Source organism: Megalobrama amblycephala, linkage group LG18, assembly GCF_018812025.1.
Source record: "Megalobrama amblycephala isolate DHTTF-2021 linkage group LG18, ASM1881202v1, whole genome shotgun sequence".
NCBI classification, from domain to species: Eukaryota; Metazoa; Chordata; class Actinopteri; order Cypriniformes; family Xenocyprididae; genus Megalobrama; species Megalobrama amblycephala.
The window spans coordinates 31,844,158-31,867,201 of record NC_063061.1 but is presented as its reverse complement, the minus strand read 5'-3'; the positions used below and the strand labels follow the sequence as shown (position 1 = coordinate 31,867,201).

The window sequence follows — 23,044 nt, the reverse complement described above, 5'->3', positions numbered from 1 at the left end:
TAATTGTTCATATGTGTTTATTCTTGTTAGAAGAGTTTATTTTATTTTATTGATTATGAACACAAATTAATCATGACAAACCAAATAAATTTGAAATTAATTAATTATACCATTGATGAAAACAAGCTGATGCCAAGGTATTTAGGCCTATAATTATATGATATTTTTTCATGAAAAATCATGATTGTATTTATTTATTTTTTTCGAAAGTAAGATTAATGTAAGCAGCTTCTTGCAATACTCTCCTAAATGCTTAATAAAACCTAAGTGCAAACATTACCGCTTTAATGATGTAACGAATCATCATTCAAGCCGGGATCCATTTGCATGCTTTTATTAAAGAACAGAGCGGTCGTACAGGCAGGGTCAAACAGGGACAGACAGGTAAGGCAGAGACAGGCAGAATTGTGGTCAGAGGGCAGGCAATGGGTCAGGGCAGGCGGATATCACTCACATTTAAGTATTCCAGGCAAAGATCAAGAGGCAGGCAGAATAGGGTCGATAACGGGTAACAGCAGGTACAGCAACAGGTAGGCAGACAGGGTAGAAATGTTCACCGGGGCAAAACAAGACTTCGCGAAGTACTGGTGTGCATGAGAGTCTTTTATAGTCCAGGTAATGGGTTTCATCTGTGATAGTGATTAGTCCAAGGCACGGGATTGTGGGTAATGTAGTGCATATGGAAGTGCGTGTGTCAGTATTTGGGGGATGGTTCCCTCCGATGGCCAGAGGAGGGTATCACGGAGTTCGTCTCTGTGACAAATAGGGATGGGAATCGAGAACCGGTTCTTCTTAAGAACCGGTGCCAAGTGAATCGATTCCTTTGAACCGTTAGCATGCCGGCTTAACAATTCCGCTTATCGGTTCCTCTCGTTGCTAACGTGTCATGACGTCACACACACGCTGCGTTGTTTTGGTTTAGAACGCAGCAAACATGGCATCGAGGCAGAAGCGATCTAAAGTTTGGTTACATTTTACGCGAAAAGACGACAATACAGTCACTTGCAACACTTGTAAAAGTTCCATTTCGTCAAAGGGGGGGAACTACCTCCAATATGCAGAAACATTTGGCCACACAGCATGCAATTCATTTGCAGGACTGTCGCGTGTTTGATACACTACTACACAACGACACCACCAGCGAGTTAAGCACCAGCGGAGCTAACAGGATGCCATCTGTTATTAATGCCGAAGGTACTGTTATTAATGCCGAAGGTAATGTGTTAATGTTAATGTGAGCGCTATTTCATTGTGTAAACTTTTACTATACGGATGAGCTATATTTACTATCCAAATGAGCACTGTTAATATTCCAAAAGACACAAGCTCTTCTTTGACTGTTTTCAGTCTGTGTTTTAGTTTTTATGGCACATAAATGGCAGTTTTATTTATTTATTTATTTTTGTCTGGACCAATGAATGTGATATACTGTGAATGTGAATACTGGTTGAGAAACAAGGCTATATGTCCCTGGAATTTACTTGAAGAAGTAGCTCACCTAATTTTAGGTTTGTTCTGAGGTTGCTACACATAATGTGCGTATACTCTGTTCTGTGTCTTCTGATCAGATATTAAAGCGAGTTAATACAAACAAACAAATTTGTACTTATTACCTCACCCAATGAGAATCGATAAGAGAATCGTTAAGGAATCGGATCGATAAGCAACATCGATAATGGAATCGGAATCGTTAAATTCTTATCAATTCCCATCCCTAGTGACAAATGACCATATACAGTCGTTTTTACTGTCGACAGCATCTTATCTACTTTGAGTGGCATGGGAGAGATTTGTTGCCCCAACGAGTTTATAATAGCATATTTTAACTATATTTTCAAATGGATAAAGAAAAATAACTGTCAAAATAAGTTTAAATGCTGGCTTTATTAAACTATGTTTTAAACATGTGAATAAACAGTCTCATATGTCTATTTAGGCCTACTATTTATTAATTTATTGTTCTATTTTATTTTACATTTTTACATTTAACATGAATAATCAAACATTTAACATAAAACAAGTATTGCACAACAATTTTAAATGTCTACTCATTTGTCCATTTTAAAATGATTTATTCATTTCCATTTTTATGTTTTAATTAAATTGATTTATGCTATTCCTTATTCTTTCGGTTTATAAGGTGTCACAACAAATCCTGCATTTCTATCCTAACATACATAATATAATAGCCATAATAATGTCAGAATTATCAAAGAAATTCAATATGCAGACGCAGATTATCTTGAGTTTGCATTAGTTCAAATGCGCGTTAAGGTGATGGAAACAATTTATTGGCATATTTATGTTGTGTTGTGACCATTTGTGAGTAAAACACCATGGCATTATGCATTAGGCCCAACAAAGTCTGACAAACACAGTCCTCGACATAGAAATCAGATGTTTAAACTCATAGTCATTTTGTGCGTGAGCACGTGTCAGGAAATGAACACAGAGAGAGGATCCAAGTGCAAGTAAAACAGGATTTATTGACAGAATACGCTGTACAATAACTTCACTCCAAACAGGACAGTCGTTGCAGTCACAAAGACGAGCTGACGCCGTGATGTGTTGAAACAGATGAATCAGGTGGCGCAGGGCTACAATGGGTATCAGAAGCCAAGGAATAATCCAACCCAGACACGGGCACAAGACGGAGATCCAGAACCCCAGGATAACAGGAGGTGAAACACAGAAACACGACAGCGGGACAGCCTGCAACGAACTGACAAAGACACCATGTAGACACACACATTAAATAGCAAACACTGAACAAGACACGGCTGGCAGCACATCACAATCAGACAGGTGGGTGACGCCCACACAATCACTCACTCAGTGCAACACACACCACAACCACACGAGGTCGAGTAAGTAAACCCATGAACCGTGACAGTACCCCCTCTCCTACGAGTGCCTCCTGGCGCTCCCAGGAGAGCCTACCTGTTGACGATATTCATCAATAAGAGAGTGATCCAGGATGTCCCTGGCAGGAACCCAACTCCTCTCCTCCAGACCGTAACCTTCCCAGTCCACCAAGTACTGGAATCCGCGTCCCCTTCGCCTAGCGTCCAAAATACGACGGACCGAATAAGCAGGTTCCCCATCTACGAGTCGCGGCGGGGGAGGAACCGGGGCTGGCGGATTAATGTTAGAATGAAAAACGGGTTTAATTTTGGAAACGTGAAAGACGGAATGAATTCTGCTGTACGCTGGTGGTAATTTGAGGCGGACAGTCACCGGGCTAAGAATCTTGGTGACCGTGAACGGGCCAATGAATTTGGGAGCTAATTTGTTACTCACGGAGCGGAGCGGAATGTTCTTGGAAGAAAGCCACACTTTTTGACCAACGACATATACGGGAGGCTTCAGCCGGTGGCGATCGGCCTGGGCCTTGGTGCGCGCCCCCACCTGAAGGAGAGTCTCTCGGGCTCTTCTCCACGTGTGACGACACCTCTGGACAAAGGCATGAGCGGAGGGGACCGCGACTTCGGATTCCAGACTAGGAAAGGCAGGTGGCTGGTAACCTAGACTACACTGAAAAGGCGACAGGCCCGTAGCCGACACTGGTAACGAATTGTGTGCGTACTCCACCCAAGGAAGCTGCTGACTCCAGGAGGAAGGATTCTGAGCAACCCGACATCGCAACATTCTCTCCAAATCCTGGTTGGCTCTCTCAGCTTGCCCGTTCGTCTGGGGATGGAACCCAGATGACAAACTAACCGTCGCCCCCAGTAAACGACAAAACTCCTTCCAGAATTTGGAGGTAAATTGGGATCCCCTGTCAGAAACCACGTCTACCGGGAGGCCATGGATACGGAAGACGTGATTAATGACAGTAACCGCTGTCTCCTTGGCAGTGGGTAATTTGGGCAAGGGGATGAAATGCGCCGCCTTCGAGAACCGGTCCACTACGGTCAAAATCACCGTATTGCCCTGTGAAGGAGGGAGGCCTGTGACGAAATCTAGCGCTATGTGGGACCAGGGTCTCGAAGGGACAGACAGCGGCTGAAGGAGTCCCTCAGGGGACGATTAGAAGTCTTACCACGAGCGCAGACAGAGCAAGCCAAAACAAAATTGTGAACATCGCGAGCCATGCAGGGCCACCAAAATCGTTTGACCAAAAAGTTGGTGCGACTAACCCCTGGATGAGAAGCCAGATTGGAATCATGGCCCCATCGGATAACGTCTGAACGCAACCCCTCTGGCACAAATAACCGACTCTGTGGGCACCCGGGCGGAGGCGTTACCCCTTCTAAGGCCGTGCGGACCTTCGACTCGACCTCCCATGTGAGTGAAGAGACAATGAGTCTCTCAGGAAGAATACACTCGGGAGTGGACGGGCGCTCGGAGCGATCAAAAACGCGAGAAAGTGCATCGGGCTTGATGTTTTTGGACCCGGGACGGTAAGATAGGGAAAAATCAAAACGACCGAAAAAAAGAGCCCACCGAGCCTGCCTAGAGTTAAGTCGTTTAGCGGATCTAATATACTCAAGGTTCTTATGATCAGTCCAGACGATGAAAGGTACACCCGAACCCTCCAACCAGTGACGCCACTCTTCCAAAGCTAATTTGACCGTCAGCAGCTCCCTGTTACCAATGTCGTAATTACGTTCGGCAGCAGTTAAACGATGTGAAAAGAACGCGCAAGGATGCACCTTATCGTCCGCTGCGGAGCGCTGGGATAGAACTGCACCTACCCCCACCTCTGACGCATCAACCTCCACCACAAACTGACGTGAAGGATCAGGGGCGACAAGAATGGGAGCCGAAACGAAGCGGCTTTTGAGGTTGGAGAATGCAGCCTCAGCTGCATCCGACCACCTGAACGCCGTTGCGGGGGAGGTTAAGGCAGTCAGAGGAGCGGCTAGTTGGCTGAAATTGCGAATAAAACGTCGGTAAAAATTGGCAAAGCCCAGAAACCTCTGCAGGGCCTTGCGGGAATCTGGAATTGGCCAATCCACCACAGCCTTAACCTTGTCAGGATCCATGCGCACCCCCTCGGACGATACGACGTACCCCAAAAATGGAACAGACTGTGCATGAAAAACGCACTTCTCCGCCTTGACAAAAAGCCCATTCTCTAACAGCCTTTGGAGCACTCGCCTGACGTGTTGTACGTGTTCCTGGAGAGAAGAAGAAAAAAAAATCAATATGTCGTCCAGGTAGACATATATGAACTGATCGACCATATCTCTCAACACGTCATTGACAAGTGCTTGGAAGACGGCGGGCGAGTTGGAAAGGCCGAACGGCATAACCAAGTATTCAAAGTGCCCTCTAGGGGTGTTAAAAGCCATCTTCCATTCATCCCCCTCCCTGATGCGGACCAAATGATAAGCGTTGCGCAGGTCCAATTTCGTGAACAGAGACGCGCCCTACAGCCGCTCAAAGGCAGAAGACATCAACGGCAAAGGATAAGTATTCTTTACCGTGATGTTGTTCAGTCCTCTGTAATCAATGCACGGCCGCAGAGAGCCATCCTTCTTACCCACGAAAAAAAAACCTGCCCCCGCGGGAGATGAAGAAGGGCGGATGATCCCAGCTGCCAGAGAATCAGAAATATATTTCTCCATGACCTCCCTTTCCGGATTAGAAAGTGAATATAACTTGCCTTTGGGCGGAGAAGATCCTGGAACTAAATCTATAGCACAGTCATAGGGACGATGCGGAGGAAGAGAAGCAGCCCAGGACTTACTGAACACTTCCTTCAGGTCATGGTACTCCTGGGGCATGTTGACAGGTTCACCGGCTCCTCCTGCAACACAGAACGAGACACAGACGAACAAGCAGACAACAAACAAGACGCATGACAGTGTTGGCTCCACTCCACCACGGATCCCTGGCCCCACTCAATCCTGGGCTTGTGCTTCACCAGCCACGGATGTCCCAGGACGATAGGATGGTGAACGGATCTGGAGAGGTAAAATGACAATAGTTCAGTGTGGTTACCGGAAATTATGGCAGTGACGGGTTCCGTGGCGTGTGTGATGGTGAGTAGTTTCTGTCCGTTGAGGGCAACAACAGATATGGCGTGATCCAACGGGCGAATGGGAATGTGCAACCGAGTGGCCAGCTCAAAGTCCATTATGCTTCCCTCCGCGCCCAAGTCGACCAGGGCCTGGCAGGTGTGATGTCCGGATACCCATTGCAGTCTCACCGGGAGGAGCGTCGCAGACGAGGATTTATCCAAGGCTAGACCGCCCGACAGTAACCTCGGTCCTACTGCCGGACCTTTGCCTTTTACCGGGCAGTCCTTAAGAAAGTGTCCAGCTCCACCACAGTACAGACAGAGTCCTTTCTCCTTCCGGTGTGTCCTCTCCTCCCGGGAGAGCCGAGCTCTCCCCACCTGCATGGGCTCGTGATCGAACGGGGGACCGACCGTGTGCTCACTGCTGACCCCCACAGCATCCAGTTCTTCGAGACGCGCCACAGGCTTCCTGCGTTCAGTGCGTTCGTGCAAACGGCCATCCACTCGCAGCGCGAGCTCAATCAGTCCGTTAAGAGTGGGAGGTAAATCCAGTGAATAGATCTCCTGCTGCACACGGTCGGCCAGCCCATGCAGGAACACATCCCACTGCGCCTCCTCGTTCCACTTACACTCCGCTGCCAGGGTGTGGAACTCAATGGCGTAGTCGGAAACAGGTCGAACTCCCTGCCGCAGGTCCGCGAGCTTGCGAGCAGCCTCCCGTCCCGCCACCGAACGGTCGAACACTCGCCTCATCTCCTGCGACAGGGACTGGAACGAGGAGCAGCAAGGATGATCGTTCTCCCACACCGCCGTTCCCCATAACGCCGCTCGTCCCGTCAATAACGTCATCACTAACGCGACTTTAGACTCCTCAGAAGAGAACGTGTTAGGTTGCAGAGAGAAATAAATAGAGCATTTAGACAGAAAAGCTCTACAAGCATCAGGTTCTCCACCATACCTCTCTGGTGCAGGAATACGAGGCTCTTGTGGCGTGCTGGTCGATGAGTGGGGAACGGGCGGTGGGGCTGGCGCAGTGGGAGATGAAAGATGTTGTACCTGGGTCGAGAGCTCGGCCACCTGCGCCACCAACGTTTGCACGGCGCGAGCAGTGGCAATCACCTGCTCGTCCTGCTGATCCATCCGTTGAGCGCTCCTGCTCAAATACTCCTGAAGATCCGACGACCTTGTTAGATCCATCTTGGTCAGTTCGTTCTGTCAGGAAATGAACACAGAGAGAGGATCCAAGTGCAAGTAAAACAGGATTTATTGACAGAATACGCTGTACAATAACTTCACTCCAAACAGGACAGTCGTTGCAGTCACAAAGACGAGCTGACGCCGTGATGTGTTGAAACAGATGAATCGGGTGGCGCAGGGCTACAATGGGTATCAGAAGCCAAGGAATAATCCAACCCAGACGCAGGCACAAGACGGAGATCCAGAACCCCAGGATAACAGGAGGTGAAACACAGAAACACGACAGCGGGACAGCCTGCAACGAACTGACAAAGACACCATGTAGACACACACATTAAATAGCAAACACTGAACAAGACACGGCTGGCAGCACATCACAATCAGACAGGTGGGTGACGCCCACACAATCACTCACTCAGTGCAACACACACCACAACCACACGAGGGCGAGTAAGTGAACCCATGAACCGTGACAGCACGTTCATGTGGAGGCATGTATGCGTTTAACCACCCGTATTTCATCAGTTCTTCTGCGTCTCCTCACAGCATTTTAATAAAACGATGTCCAACAACACAAACAGTTCTCTCTGAAGTCTCCATCACAAGTTCCCTTCCAATAGGCTATATAATGCGAAGTATGCGACTTGCATGCTTAAGTTTAAGAAAACATCGTCATCGAAGTTTATAGGTTATATAAAACATTGAAGTTTATATGTATTCTTTATATCACAAGTTTTCAAACCCTGTGTCACGAAACTTAAAAATGGGTTGACAGGAATCATATAGTTTGTGTAAGTTAGCCTATGTTAAAAAATAAAATTAAAATAACAAAATTTGTTTTCATACAATCATAGTCTAAAATGAATAAATAAACAAAATATATTTGACTTAACTGATTAACAAAGCGAAAGAAAAAACTCAAATGACAAATAGTAGCCTATGCTGCTGAGTTTGATTCATTTTTGCGAGGCGCGGGGCTCCACAGTGCATCTTGTTTTCTTTATTTTGCAAAAGCATAATGCCCTGTTTTTAGTGCTGAGTGTACACAAATAAAAGTTAACTTTGTAGTCGAATGATGTCTTAATCATATCTGTAAATTACGGAGTATTTAAGTTGTTTCTTCCTGTATAAGGAAACAGTTGAAGTGCTCGCGCCGGCGCCTCTCGTGCGCACACACGTCTCTCGTCTAGCACTACAAACTTGACATCATAGCCTTTTCATCATCAAAATAAAATACAGTCACCCAAACATATAAAAATGTACACTGCTCATTTTAAATACTCCGTAGTATCCTATATGTGGCATTCAGCGTGACCACCGCTGAAACTGGTCCTGCCAAGCACATTTTTGCTTATGTGAAGAGGATGATTTTTTTCGTCGATATGGAAACGGGAGTGAAGTACAAATCCTAGTTTACATAATAATTGATAATTCAGCATCCAATACATTGCTAATATGGAAACATTTGAATTCGTGCTAAGTGAGAGAGGTAGGCTGCGTGAGAACACTGGTTTTTACTTTCAGATTCGCTTCAAATTAATTTTTGGCATTTTGGCTTGTTTATAGCTACATATAAGTTTTTATTCTTGTTCTATATATGTATATTATATATTTTAGTATTCTTATGCTTGGCTTGGTTTGGTCGCGTCAATTAAAAAAAAGAAAAAAAAAAAAAAAAAAGGGTTGCTCTTTAAAAAAAGATTTGACAGCCACTACTTTATATTTTGCTTATGTGTCTGTAAACACAAAACACGGCATGGACCACTTTTGGTGTTATATGAGAGGGAGATCCCCATATGAGGTTCTGGATCCGGCTTGTTCCAGCACAAATTAAGCCCTGCCACTGTTCAGTCAAATCAAATCTGTTATTTGGCTTTCAGTCACATGCTTTTTAATTATATATGAAAGCTGCAGTCTGTAACTTTTGGAGCTCTAGCGGTAAATAAACAAAATTGCAGGCATCATACTGCGCAGGCAGCCTACTCCGCGGTGCCGACTCAAACCAGTCTTCCAATATAAACACTTATTATAGGTGTACCATAGTGATTCAGGATAAGACAAAAACACGGTTTGGAAAATGGATTCATAATGTTCTCGCTCATTATATAAGTGTTGTACATTTTAAATAGAAAAAAAGTTACGGATTTATTAATAATAATAATAAGAAAAAAATAAGGACGTGAATAATACATATTATTATTATTATTATTATTAAAACAGAATAATAATCAGGGGGGGTAAGGGACCTGGATAATGGATAGGGGGCGCTGGCCCAAAAAAGGTTGAGAACCACTGTTCTAGAAGAATGGTCAAAAATTCCCATAAACACACTCCTAAACCTTGTGGAAAGCCTTCCCAGAACAGTTGAAGCTGTTATAGCTGCAAAGGTGGGCCAACTCCATATTAAACCCTACAGATTAAGAATGGGATATCATTAAAGTTCATGTGCACGTAAAGGCAGGCATCCCAAAACTTTTGGCAATATATTGTTATCGTGCTTCATGTTTTCTAAGCCAATATTTATTTCCAGTTTTCTGATTTCCCATAGCCCTTCTGACCGGTTCCCCCCATTTAAAAAATCCTGGAATCAACCCAGGAGCTAGCGTGCAGATAAGACAATCCATTCACGCGACCGGAGGTTTCTATGATTTTTCCCTTCACGTGCTATAAGGTTACCGACCGCTGAGAGAGGAATCAGATAAAGAGATAAACTTCTGTTGAGCCTGGAACATCCCTTTGTTTATGATTCATAATCAATTTTAATTACTTTTCTTTATCTGAAGCAATATGGGTCATGTACAAAACAGTAAATCAGGACACTATAAAAGGAACATGAGAGGCTGTGGGGATGACAGAGCAAGAGCTGGAAACAAACATCAGTGAAGAATGAAGGCTTTAGTATGTATACTGCTGCTGTTGGAAACCTTTGTGTTTGTCGTCCAGCAGCAGGTAGATGGAGGACTCAATGAGAATGAGATCAGTCAACAGATCAGCTCTAAGGACGGAAGACAGAATCCACCTCGAACAGACACTTTGAGAGCTGAAGCTTCAACTGACAGCCAACAATACTGTGATCTGGGCATCCCTGACATCCATGCAGCACTGAGAGAACTGACCGCCACCGTTACAGAGCAGAAAGGAAACATCAGAGAACTGACCGCCACCGTTACAGAGCAGAAAGAAAACATCAGAGAACTGACCGCCACCGTTACAGAGCAGAAAGAAAACATCAGAGCTTTAGAGACACAACTGAGGGAACAACAGACATTTATCCTGGAAGAGCTGAAAAAAAAAATTATGGTACCTCACCAAAACATTCACTCTTTTATCAATGATCCTCAAAGAAAAACACAAATGCAATACATTGTATAGTCTAAAAGTTAAAGTTAAGTGTATACTGTGTAAATTGTTTAGATTATCTATTAGAATTAGTAGTGTAAATGTCACCTGGTCTTTTTTCCTTCACAGAAATGTCAAATCTTACTTGCTTGAATGATGTTAAAATCAGTCTATACATTCTCAGTGTAATACAGTAATACATCACAACATTGCTTATGTTTTTCATTAACAGACAGAGAAATAGCTTTTTCAGCTGGACTGATGCAATCTGGCAGTGGATATGTTGGTCCTTTTACCACTGAAATCACACTAACCTACAGGAACGTCTTCACAAACATAGGGAACGCCTACAACCCAGTTACAGGTAATTATCAATGAAATGGAGTCTTAAACCTTCTGCTCCATTCAGACCTCTCTGCAGTTGTGTAATGTGTATAGGAGAATTAAATGATCTGCCATCTCTCAAAACTATTACACAGTGTGTTTGATAATTGAGCAATCATACATGAAAACAGCTGATTCTGTATCTCTTGTTATTTGATTCAGGTATTTTCACAGCCCCACTGAAAGGAGCGTACATGTTCAGAGTCTCTGTATTTGGTCATGGTGGAATTCAATCAACTGCATCCATTTTCAAGAATGGAGAGCACATGGTTGTAGCCCATGATGTTCAGGCTCAGAAAGTGATAAACTCCTCAAATGGAGTTGTGTTGATCCTGGAGGTTGGAGATGTTGTCTATGTGAGACTTTGGTCTGGCAGAAGGATAGCAGATAATGAAAATAACCACAACACTTTCAGTGGTTTCCTACTGTTTCCCTTAAGAGAACAAGAGCTTTGCAGAATGTGATTCCAATAATTCTCAAACTTCAGCGTATGAATTAAGATGAAGTTCATGAAGAATCATTAACATATGAACATCTATTAATGAGGAATAATGCGTGTTTGAAATTTGCAATAGATTACTGTCTAAAAGTCTGAACTGTCTATAAATGTTACTTTATATAAAGAGTTTCAGCACTGACAAACAAACTGTCAATACAAACACTTGAGCATTAAGTTCCAATGGATTTAATACAATGTAAAAAAATAAATAAAATAAAATAAAATAAAAATCACAGAATAAGGCAGAAAATACAGTACCTATCAAAAGTTTGGAAACATTACAATTGTAATTGTACTATTGAAATATGTCTCTTCTGCTCACCAAGGCTGGATTTATTTAATCAAAAAATGCTGTAAAACAGTAATATTGTGAAATGTTATTACAATTTAAGGCTACGTCCACACAAAGCCTGAGCTTACCCTATTTGATCTTTTTTTTCCTCGTCTCAAGAAATATCTGGGTCCACACGAAACCACTGAAACGACTCAAAACAATGTAGTATACATGCCAGATCAGTATGTGGCACTGTAATTCTGCCACAGAGATACACTTAAAACAGAGAATAAGACTTGGAGCATGCGAATAAACCTTGCGTGCTGTATACAAACTATAGTAAAGCTTAGAAATAAAGCTTTACTTTAATGAAGCTTTAGGCACGGTAGCTTCTGCAGAAGCATATAGTACTCTATTGTTGTTGTTGTTGTTGCTGTTTTGTGCTGTTAGCAGTGACTGACTAGGGTCAACACATGGGGTGATGACATCATCGTTTCACAAAATATACGGATTGGCTGTACACACGAAAACGCAAAGGCGGCGTTTTCAGATTTATCCACTCTGGGACCCGGTTTCAAAAAATAGTGGTTTCACCTTCCGAAAACGCCAGATCCGTGTGGACGAAATGCCTATCCGATACAAAATTTGTGTGTAAACACAGAAACACGTCTCTGTGTGGATGGGGCCTAAAATAGATGTTTTCTTGGTGAATATATTGTAAAATGTAATTTATTCCTGTGATCAAAGCTGAATTTTTTTTCAGCATCATTACTCCAGTCTTCAGTGTCACTTGATCCTTCAGAAATCATTCTAATATGATGATTTGCTGCTCAAGAAACATTTCTGATTATTATCAATGTTGAAAACAGTTGTGCTGCTTCATATTTTTGTGGAAACCATGATACCATTCAAACATTTGTGGTAAGATTAAAAAAAAGAGAGATATGAATACTTTTATTCATTAAAGATGGATTAAATTTATCAAAGTGACAGTGACAAAAATTGCAAATAAATGCTGCTTATTGAACTTTCTATTCATCAAAGAATCCAGAAAAAAAAATGTATCATGGTTTCCACAAGCAAATCATCGTATTATAATGATTTCTGAAGGATCATGTGACACTTAAGACTGCAGTAATGGTGTTAAAAATTCAGCTTTGCATCACAGGAAAAAAATTACTTTTTAATTTGTAATAATATTTTGCAATATTACTGTATTTCTTACTGTATTCTTTTGATTAAATAAATGCAGACTAGGCGAGCATAAGAGACTTCTATCAAAAACATTAAAAAGGTTGTCAATTAGCACTACATTATTACTTTGTCAATAAATACCTTGAGATGGCTTGAAAAACACAAACCATATCTTGTCGCATTTGTGTGTTTGTCTTCAAGTTTCATCAGTCAATACGTTTCTGCATTTTATACAGCTGCTGCTACAGCGAATAGCTGGGCCCAATTAGCCATTTTCTTTCCCCGGTGTCATGTGACTCATTAGTGTTACAAGGTCTCGGGTGTGAATGGGGAGCAGGTATGTTAAATTTGGTGTTATCGCTCTCACTCTCTCACTGGAAGTTCAACATGACACCTCATGGCAAAGAACTCTCTGAGGATCTGAAAAAAAGAATTGTTGCTCTACATAGAGATGGCGTAAGCTATCAGAAGATTTCCAAGACCCTGAAACTGAGCTGCAGCACGGTGGCCAAGACCATACAGCGGTTTAACAGGACAGGTTCCACTCAGAACAGGCCTTGCCATGGTCAACCAAAGAAGTTGAGTGCACGTGCTCAGCGTCATATCCAGAGGTTGTGTTTGGGAAATAGACATTTGAGTGCTGCCAGCATTGCTGCAGAGGTTGAAGGGGTGGGGGGTCAGCCTGTCAGTGCTCAGACCATATGCTGCACACTGCATCAAACTGATCTGCATGGCTGTTGTCCCAGAAGGAAGCCTCTTCTAAAGATGATGCACAAGAAAGCCCGCAAACAGCCCGCCATTTGCTTTAAAGCAATTCACGTTTGTGTCATTTTGTTATTTTAGTGCTGGTGTGCCATGGGATTTTTTTTACTCATCAAAACTGTGCCATGGTAAGAAAAATGTTGGGAAACACTGCTCTACATGTACCAGTTCAGCAGGCATTTAACCACTACCTTTAAAAAGCGTGAAGTGCTGTGGAGTGAGCTTTTGAGGTTCTGAAAAGTCAAGTCCCTTTATTTATATAGCACTTTTTACAATGCAGATTGTGTCAAAGCAGCTTTACAGTGATAAAGAAAATGGTGTCAATGCAGGCAGATCAAAGCACTGCTAAATATCAAATGTCAAGTGTCCCCAACTAAGCAAGCCAAAAGGCGACAACGGCAACTAGGTGGTGCTGAAAACTAGGTGGTGCTCTATTTTCTTGAAAGTCCTTGAGGTTCCTTTCCTTTATGCACCAGAATTTGTGTCATGCTATACAGTTCTGCATTTTACATCTGTTTAAAAAATGAAGACATCATGGATGTAGAAGAGAGGATGAACTTGTAGTACAGGCAGTGGATGCAGGGCAGAAGAGAGAGACAGAATGGCATTTATGTGTTATGCACCAGCACTGGCAGATTACGTTTGTTTTTTGTCATTTTGTTGTGAGTGAAAATATGATTATTTATTAATTTATTCACAAACTTCATATGTTTATTTGTACAATATCTTAATTAAAACTTCGGACCCACTTTATATTAAGTGGCCTTAACTACTATGTACTTGCATTTTAATTAATCATTTGATACAATGCACTTATTGTGTACATACATGTTTTTACATTGTACTTATATTTTAAAAACACCTGCATGTAATTACATCTGTAATTAATTTCTGTAATTACATTCATAATTACACTGTTGACCCATCCCTTACACCTTACCCCTACCCTTAAACCTACCCATACCACCAAAGCTTACCCTAACCTTACCCGTATCCCACCTCAATATCAGCAAAAGTGTTTTGCAATTCAATATGAACCCAATAAGTACATTGTACTTATTTTTTGATGTAAGTACATAGTAGTTAAGGCCACTTAATATAAAGTGGGACCAAAACTTCTATTAATCTCACTATTTTATGACTACATATTCACTAATCTCTCTAGAACAGCCAGAAAGTGATTTTCTCATGCATCCATTGTCAGTGTCAAGAATGAAGTGTGATTATTTTATTCCTAGATGAAAGAAACAAAACTAGACTTAACTTTCTAATTATAACTGCGAGATTGTCGCGAATGGAATCATGATAAATGATTCTTGTACAGTGGTAATGTCTTTGATGCAACCAGCGGAAAAGCGTCGTCAAACATTCCAATTTTTATAAAAGATGAAGTGATTGAAAGACAATTGCCAAGGTATTGGAAAGTTGTTTCACATATTAAAAAGATAGATAGTTTCTTTCTGAAGACAAGTGTGTTAAATCTCGCATTTAAGTTTAGGATTGACTAATTTGATTGTTTGATTTTTACGCTACAACAGAAACAATGAAATGTTTCAAATGTGGACAAGGAGGACATCTTGTCCATGTGTGTCCAGAGAATATAGAACATGAAACAATTCAAAGTGAATATTGAAGGACAGGGACGAAAAGATAAAGATGAAAGTGAAAATCAACAGGAAAAAGACAAGGTGGGTGAGGGTGGTAAACCAAGAGCTAATCAGAAAAACAAAACTGAAAGACAGTAATGAGAAAGGAATAGGAGAAGAGAAAATTGAGAAAGCAAAAGATACGTTTGGTCCTGTTGTGGAGGTAGAAATCCATAAAGGCATTGATATGACTGAAGATGACTTATAACGACACATTATAATGGAGGGATGGGTGCTCAGGAGGCTGATGAGGGGCTGGAGAAGGGGGTGGCCAGGATGGCTTAGGCAGGACTGGAAGCCTCCTAGGCGGTACCGACAATACAGGAAGCCAGAGAGGCACCGGCCATTCAGGGAGCCAGTGAGGCTCGGACGCTATGGCTGGGGTTGTACATTTTCTCCCAAATTTTCTTGGGAGGAGCAGACACTGGAGCTGGCTCATAGGTTGGAATGGGCTCATGGGCTGGAGTGGACTCAGGGGCTGGTGAGGATCTGTGTATGGTGCAGACACACATAAATGTTAGAGCCATTATGGATAGTGCAATGCTCTCTGGGCTGAAGTATGGGGTTGAAGCGGACATTGGAGAGCATACTGGAGCAGACTCTGTAGGGATGTGCAGATCCAACACTCTGTAGGGCTGGATGGTATGACGATATATATCATTACCACGGAATAAAATGTCTATCGTTAGAGACTTTGCTATATATTGCAGTATGTAAATATATTGCATTATTGACACTTTAGAGTTATGAAATGCATGAATGAGAATATAATGAGTGGGACGTGCTTGATGTTAAAGTGTCATGAAACCATTTAACACAAAAAGAATAAAGACAGTTTATTTTTGTCCATTCTTTGAATGTTCAATCTAAATCAGTCTTTTGTGTATCAGAATAATCGCGTTCAGATAGGCTACACCACTGTATCAGTGTCTAGTTTGCACATATAATTCATTTGAAGAAGACTTGATGACATATGTGTGCATACACCGTGTTGGTTCATGTTTGGTGCAGGAGAATATGTGAAATATGTCTATAAAAACTTTAAACACAGATACTTTATTCTGCATATGATCTATAATCCACGTGGTTAGTGTTGTTAAACTCATCATGGAGCTCCGCAATGAATAACAATCGTATTTTTGATGTGTTCGTATTCAAACTCCAGTTCTGACTGCATCATGGGCGAAACACAAACAACACTCATGTGCTGCTGTAATGATGGAAACACACGCGGCTTGCGTGTCCGAACACAGAGCAGGCAGAGATGAATGAACAGCACTTTTGTGACATTTGAATTATCCGCTGTAATGCGATCTCATGCGAACATATTTTCCATTTGTGCTGGTAGATTTTAGCAAAACAATCCACATGCACCCAAACCTCTGCTCTGGTCGTGTTGCAGGAAAACACATTTTTGTGTTGTAGCACTGAGGAAACAAACACCAACGATATGTCTCTGAATGACAGCAGAGACAGAGGCGAGAGAAGTGATACTTCCTCATGCATAATATTGCAATTATAATCTTATGCATACTACAGCGCAGTGATTGGATTGAATGAGCTTTTCGTCATGAATAAATGCAGAAACTGTTGATGTCAGCATGTTCGACCAGCCCATACTGGAGTCAATCAGCACTCTGAATCCTGCCAGTGGTACACGATGACGTCAGATTTTGTGACGTTGCTCCGACTTTGCTTTTAAAACCGGAAGATAGAAATCGCTCTGAAAAATGCAAAATAACTAACTTCAACTTTTAAATAAAATTAATGAGTATCTTTAATGTTTTCAATGATGTGCAGCCTATACATATCTGTTCACAGCTCAAAAAATGCGAGAAAATTTCCAGACAAGATTAAAGACCCCATGAGCACTTACTCTATGCTTCAATTCAGTGTTGTTCAGTCCAAAGTCTGTTTGAAATTATTACACAAGTGTCTTTTTTCTGTCTTTAAGATTATGAGAAGGATCATTTAGTTAGCGTTACCATAAATCAAGCATTCTGCGTTAGTTCAGGTAGGCCTCGTAGTCAAGCTCCGCTATCAGCTGATTCATAAATTCCAACCCTACCCATATCAGCTGATCTAAAATAAGGCGCATTACTTAAACGCAGCTTCTGTCTCTCTGCTTGCTTGGCTGCTTCCACTGCATGCTGCTTGCAACCCTCCTCCTCCCCAGCTCCTCCTTAAACTTGTGTCTAACTTAATCAGTGTCATTCTGTTGTCATTGATGCATGCTCTGTTCTCAATAGGGGGATTTTCTGCTGCTCTCCCAGTTAAAAAATGGGAGATTGTCCCCAGAAGCTGCTGCTGCTCCCGGTCTTGGCTTTCATGGAGCTCATGAAAAGGACGGTGAATTTAGAACAGAGCCATACCGCCAAATTGTAACTTTAGCAAAATATGACAATAATAAAAAAAATTGACTAAAGTTTGTCTCTTGTAATTTTTGACTTAAGTGGTTCTGACTGAATTACAGGAAATTTATTTCCAGTTTCTGTGGTTTCCAATTGGAATAAATCCAGATTCAGAAATAATGAACTGTTTATTTGTTTACACAGTCATTCTTTTTGTGATATGAATCAGTGTGTGTTCAGGGTCTGATCTGAAGCTTTTACTGCAGCCTGAATGTCATTTTTGGGGTAACACTTTATTTTGATCTGTTTAGTATTTTCTTTCTTTAATTTACCTCGCTCACAGAATAAAAAAACAAAAACAGAAAATACAATAAACTATATATATATATTCCCTGTGTTATACCCTGAGGGTGCACCCTTTAAATTACTTTTCATTTACAGAAATCATAATCAAAATCAACGTGAATACAAATGAAACCAAATTTCAGTGATATGACATGTAACCCACACTGAAATCAGTGTCCAGTTTCAAAGTTTTTATCAATTGGAAGATTGATCAGTCTTAAATTTTCCCAAATGTGCTCCTGAAATGTTTCAGTCCCATTAAAAAAATTAAAAAAATACAAGGAACCAGTCTCTGGGAATGTGTTCTCTCTTACTTGTCTTAAGAAAAATAATGGAATGGAAAAATTGTCCTTTCCTCTAGGTTTGTGATCCTTTCAGGGTCGAAGTGGGAGGCTCGCCATCGATTAAGGAAATCCAACTTGAAAAATGTTCACACAGAAAAAAAAACCTGGCCTGATCACAGACCAGAATATGCATTCAATATTGTATCAATAATGATTTACAATTATACATAACAGAGGAAACAAATAAAATACATCCATGAATGCCATCATCATAACAAGTGACATTATATTCAAATACCTGTCCATTCACGTTTTTCACTCTCTTTTTTTTCTTTCACAGGCACGCACAACCAAAATGTTCGCGATCCGTAGGCAAAGGGTTGGAGCTAACAATCCAAGAGGGGCGGCGCTAACAATCCAACAGTAATGCCGCGTTCCAGGCAACCCGTGTTTTTCCAACCTTCTACCTGTGAAAGTGCACTGGAACAGCAGTCAAACCCATGACTTCCCACCCGTGAACTCGTACTAGATCGATGTACTCCCAGCTACGGGTTCTGACATCACATAGCCCGCAAAACAACAATGGCAGCCCCTACGGATCAGTGTTAATTTCGTTAACAAAAACTATGACGAAAAATGTTCGTTGACGACCTTTTTTACCATGACTAAGACGAGACGATGAGAGACGACACCAACACGTGCGATATCCTTGACGAAAAAAGACGAGACTGAAATGTGGCTAAAAGACTAAACACTTTACCAAAATCAGTCTTTTGAAATCACTTTTTGTTTTTTTGACAAAACATTACAGACTGTCTTTACGCGCGCTCACGCTTACGGTTGCCAGATTTCCAGAATTTAAACCCCCTATCAGAGCTTTTCTGTTAAAAGAACACGTTTTACTTAATCTTTGCTATCTGGCAACCACGAGCCCTCTCTACACTGAGGAAGCGCGGATGATCTGAAAACAGACAAGTAAGCTGGAGTTCAGCGTTCTTCATTTGAGATTTTCTACTTAAATTAAAGTGTCTATTGCACTGCTCGTTTACTGACTAAATCTGGGACCAAAGTGCAGGCTGATATCCAGCAGTGGTTCTCAAACTGATGTATGCGAAAAGGGCCGTTCATTTTATTCTACTGCACCTTTAAATAACATGTATTTCTAGCAGGTTAAATGTCGTATACGACATTCAATCAAATTACCTCATCTTTCGCGGTCGAAACTGACTGCACCCACACAAGCCAGCATCACGCTACATTAGTGCTGTTCTCGACAATATAACGTTACCTTTGTGAAAGTGGGGATTTAACTCTTACTAGCATGAAGAACAAATATAGACATACATAAGAACAAACATAGACATGTAGATTTAAGATTAAAACTCACTTTGATACAAAAACATACCCTTCTGCGAGTTACTGTTTTTAATGTTGATCATATTACACCAGCAAGAATATTGCCCGAATATAATATAATATATAATTTTCTGAATATTGATTTTGTACAGTTCAACAAACAAAAGGGTAACATGTACATTTTAAACAGTATTGTCAGTATTTTTGCTCTATTTTGCAACGAAAGCCACAGCAGAACTGCAGCACACAAGCTGTGTTTCGTGAACGAATCTGTGGCTTTGAACGAATCGTCAATGATTCAATGATCCATTCATAAATACAGCCGCTTGCTTTGATACTGAAAGAATGAATGACTCGATGATTCACTCAAAAAACAGTGACTTGCAGCCACCTACTGGCTGTTTTAATGTAATATTTAAAACTATCATTTTGTTTTTATCATCATTGTATTTATTACATTTTAAAAATATATATATATATATTTAAGGCAGTATTTATTTTACAAAGGTATTTATAAAGGTAAAAAAATGCACTGGAAAAATCGATTTAAGAAGGTTATTGTCCCTTAATAGAAATGTATAACTGCCGTCTAAGTGGAAAAGAGGGTACACAGAAGGATGTTAAATCCCTCAGGGGGTACGACACTAAAGTTTGAGAACCACTGAAAAGGGATATGTAGAACTGCACAAGTGCTACTGCTAAGAGTGCAATTTCAATACAGCCTCTTACCTTGATTCAAATTTTCATAAGCTTACATGAATTGGTCTAAAGAGAAAAATTATGACTATTTTGTCTAAAGACTACATATAAAATAGCTATCAAAATTAATGTTGGTAACTGTAGTTTGACTAAAAGTAATGACTAGACTTGACAAAAATGTGATGACTTTTCGTCGACTAGAACTAGACTAAAATATGAAAGACTAAAATGACTAAAATGTGACTAAGACTAAGGAGCATTTTCGTCTTAAGATAAAGACTAAGGCTAAATCAAAAATGGCTGCCAAAATTAACACTGCTACGGATGCGGTGTTTATGCAAGTGCAGGCTAAAATAAAAGTTATAACAGCTTCTCTTGCCTTATGCACCGTTTTCCTCCTCCGTTTCCCTCAAATAAGCAAGGATAAGCACCTTTGGGGATAGAAATAATTGTTAATGAGCATAAGCCCCGTACGGTCCTGTTTGGCTTGACTTGCCTGGAACGCTACAAAGTCATGAGTCGTGATTTGAAGTCGTGACTTATGGGCTCAAAAACCTGCCTGGAACGCACCATAATCCAACAGTTTTACTGTTGGATTGGTTGTTACTCATTTCTTAACTGAATTCAGATATAAATATTTACGTATATTTGTTCATTTATAAAGAATTTCTGACAATATACAGGTCCTTCTCAAAAAATTAGCATATTGTGATAAAAGTTCATTATTTTCCATAATGTAATGATAAAAATTAAACTTTCATATATTTTACATTCATTGCACACCAACTGAAATATTTCAGGTCTTTTATTGTTTTAATACTGATGATTTTGGCATACAGCTCATGAAAACCCAAAATTCCTATCTCAAAAAATTAGCATATCATGAAAAGGTTCTCTAAACAAGCTATTAACCTAATCATCTGAATCAACTAATTAACTCTAAACACCTGCAAAAGATTCCTGAGGCTTTTAAAAACTCCCAGCCTGGTTCATTACTCAAATTAATAATAATTAGTAAGTTTTGGAAGATCATTTTTAGTCCATCTCTGCAAGACAGACATTTCAGGATAAGAGATGGACTAAAAGTGAACTCAAACACCTTACTGCCAGATTCTGGATAAATTCTTCAAACAGTGGTACAAGAGGATGTGGTGCTGGTCCATCAGGAGTCACTCTCAATCTGTCTGTTTATAAGGCCTATAAAAACCCAGTCTTCATGTATTTTATAACACTTCAGCTTGTGATTCTTATTAAGTGCGGGTCATTTTTTAGGATTCTTTAGCTAACCCAAGTCTCTGAGATCCTGACACCTTGCACTTCTGGAGACTCCAGGTAGGTTGCAGTTCTGGAAAATGGTGGCGCTGGAGACTAAAGGGTTCCTGATGGTTTCACACTTAATTCTTAATTATTTTGCAGTTAACATGTGTCTTTTCTTTTCCACCTGTTTTTGTCTGACCCCGCTGACCCAATGAGCATTTTACTGTCCCTTGGTCATGCTTTAACTTTGCAATTTCTAGTATTGCATTAGTATTGCGTCCTTCTCATGAGTATTTAATAATTTTTGACTTTTCAGTCTGAGTTAAATCTCTTTTTTGGCTCATTTTGCCTGTAAAAGAAAACCTGCCTAATAATTCTGCACACCTGAATATAAGGCATTTTTCATTTCCAGCCTTCATGAACAATTATATATCACTTATAAATGATTAAAAACAATATTAATAGTAGTTATTAAGATTGATGTGGATTGGAATTGGTAAAATGTGCTTGGAAAAAAAAATATGATCAGAAAATCAACTTGCCTAATAATTCTGTACACAGTGTATTTTATTTGTGTATTGATGTTTTTCTTTTTAATTGTCAACTTAGGCTATTTTGGATCATCAGTCATGCTCAGTAAACACCGTCTGTCACAGACACAAATTGTATTTTTAATTTCACCAAGCTGATTGCACTAAAAAAAACCACAGTCTTCATGTTTTCAGTCCATTTCAAGTTTGATTTTGACGTGACATAAAGCGGTGATATCTAACTGGGTGATCTGTTTACTTACTTTCCAATTAGTCTTCCGTTTGACGCCATCATTTGTTCAGTCAAACTGATGCGCGGAATGCGCACGTCAACAAGAGGCGGGATTTATCGCACAAATCAATTACATCCAATCATCGCAATGGAGACATTGCCTCCTCTCAGGTGACTTTCCCCCATTCATTCTCAATTACCCCCCACAAAACCCACCGCACGCCCGGGGTCTAATGATTTTCTATGGTTTTCTATGAGAGCAAAGGGAGGCATGACTCCTGCTGTAACTTTACCTGCAGGTGTCGCTGTTGGGCAGTGTTCCTTTAGAAATACGAGTGACTTGCGCTCTTTTTAATGTCATAATTTGTAATATTTGTGTTGTTTTATATGTAATATGGATTATTTTCTCATCCTTTTTTTTTTTTTTTTTTTTTTTTTTTGAAGAGGCACTGCCTCCCTTGCCTCCTCGGAGGAAATGCCCCTGTATGATAGATAGGCACATTCCAGGATCAGTCGTTCGATGGGTCTGGTGTCAATAAAAGCTTTTATTGGACTAACAAGGAAGTTTTCAGTTCTGAAACTTACAGGAAATTCTTTATAGTACCATAACCTCTTATATGTCAAAAGCTCAAGGAAAAGTTGATTTTTTTCTGATTAAAAATGAACTGAAATTACTTTTCTTATCTTTTTTTTATCAGAAGCAATATAAATCAAGTACAAAAGACAG

General features: G+C 40.7%; 1 protein-coding gene across 1 annotated transcript in view; it reads left to right on the top strand.

The window, feature by feature from the left end:
• LOC125252765 (heavy metal-binding protein HIP-like) overlaps positions 1 to 23,044 on the top strand; it is a 40,701-nt gene that overhangs the window by 16,210 nt on the left and 1,447 nt on the right. The gene's annotated exons all lie outside the window — the stretch shown is intronic.